Here is a 2,378-nt window from a genome sequence, read left to right as displayed (position 1 = left end):
ATCGGGTCACAAATCCGTCACTAATCCGTCACTAATTGGGAGAAACTGATCCGTCACTAATCCGTCACTAATCTCCACCACTAAACTCCGGCCCATTTCTCTTCGATTCCCTGTACAAATTCTTTAGCTCGATCAATTTCTGCAGAATCGAAACGATGGACTTATCAGCTTCCTCGAGGGCGGCCAGGTCGATATCCGGCACGTGCGCCGCTTGAAATTGCAAATACGAAACTTCAAACGATGAGAGTGTGGCGAAGAGAGAGGGAATTAAAGGCCGAATCAATTCCGCATCCGAATTATCCGAGTCCGGTTTGATGACGACGACTTTCTGGTGGGGGATGAACTCCTCGGCGGAGTCGAGGAGGAGGGTGACGTCGCAATCGGAGTCCACGGCGGCGTAGTCGTCTTCCTCGGCGAAGAGCTCGTAGGTTTTGGTCTTGAACGCGAGCGCGAATTTCTAGAACATGTCGGAAATCAGCGGCGGCGGCTGCTCCGACGACGGAGCGCCGTCTATTTCCGCCATCTCTCGGAATCTATACATTCAACGAATTTGAAGAATTTTTTAGCCTTCTATTTTGGCGAATTTCCTGAAATTTTGTGCTTTGAAATTTAGTGAGAATATTGCAATTGGGAGAAAGGGCACGGAGTTTAGTGGTGGAGATTAGTGACGGATTAGTTTCTCCCAATTAGTGACGGATTTGTGACCCGTTAATTAAAACCGTCAAAAATTTGACGGTTCCGTCCAAAATGGACCAAATGTGACTCGTTTTTATTTGTGAGGGACCGAATAATTCAAAAGATAATGTTTTGGACCAGAATCAAAAAATCGCTATATGTTAAGAACCAAAAATGGACTTTAGTCTATGATTTATTCAATCATTTAGGCCATATTAATCTTGTTTTTAATTGAAAAATTAAGACAATCTTTGATCTCAGACATTAAATAATCTATTAAAATGTCAGCTCACGCACATATTAATCTTGTTTATGATTTATGTACATGAACTATTAAATGAGAACATTCCCATAAGGGTATTTTAATCAATGTTTCAAAATGTCAGCTCACGCACATATTAATCTTGTTTATGATTTATGTACATGAACTATTAAATGAGAACATTCCCATAAGGGTATTTTAATCAAATGAAACATTGATTAAGATGATCTTACGTATATATAGCCACGTCAAAGATTATTTGAATGCACGACAGTAGTCACAGTACTACATTTCTTCTAATCTCAAATGTTTAGCTGATTGGAGTAACAAGCGCAGTGATTATTTAGTGATAATACCAAATTATGTATTGGTTGAAGAGTTCTTGCCGACCACCTCAGCGATTTATGTAATTAAGCGAAATCTTTCAAAATGTAGCAAATACCATCACAAATCAAATACCACAGTACATCATATTTTTATTTTGATATATATAGTCTATAGAAAGAGAAAGAAATGTTATGCTAAAATATGTAATGAGGCTGATGTCACACAGAACTTGCCCCTGACCAAGCCAGAGCAGCCATTATTTCAATCCATCGCTTTTTTAAGTTGACATCTTTATTACAAAATATATATTTGTCGAATGGTTTAGATATTACAGAAGAAAAATGAATCAACCTTACTTTGAGTATCTACGTACCGTGTTACCATTTTTTTTACTAAAGTCCCAAAATGGTCCTTAACATATTGCGGTTTTTTTTATTTTGATCCAAAACATTATCTTTTGAATTATTCAGTTCTTCACATTTGAAATCGGATCACATTTAGTCCATTTTGGACGGTTCCGTCAAATTTTCGACGGTTTTAATTACCGGGTCACTAATCCGTCACTAATTGAGAGAAACTGATCCGTCACTGATCCGTCACAAAATCCGTCACAAATCCGTCACTAATACACGCGAGAACACGGTGCGGCCGTTGTGGTTGAGGGAATTCCACAGTATGGTTTCGTGGCTAAGCCCGAAGACGAGGAGGTTGCAGGAGGCGGCGCAGCGGCGGAGCATGGCGACGACGGTGTTCAGCTCGTCGGCGGACATTCGGCCGGTGGAGGAGGCGTTGAGGGCGGCGTGGTGACGGATTAGTGACGGATCAGTTTCTCGTAATTAGTGACGGATTTGTGACCCAATAATTAAAACCGTCAAAAATTTGATGGAACCGTCCAAAATGGACCAAATGTGATCCGATTTCAAATGTGAGGGACCAAATAATTCAAAAGATAATGTTTTGGACCAAAATAAAAAAAAACGCAATATGTTAAGGACCATTTTGGGACTTTAGTCTTTTTTTCAAAAGATAAATTAACAATCTTATTTTACTAATTTCAAACAAAAGTGAGAGACCTCTGAAAATAAAATTAAAAAAAATCCCCCATAGATTTTTG

This window comes from Salvia splendens, chromosome 4 (assembly GCF_004379255.2).
Source record: "Salvia splendens isolate huo1 chromosome 4, SspV2, whole genome shotgun sequence".
NCBI lineage: Eukaryota > Viridiplantae > Streptophyta > Magnoliopsida > Lamiales > Lamiaceae > Salvia > Salvia splendens.
Note: the sequence above shows the minus strand (reverse complement) of the source record.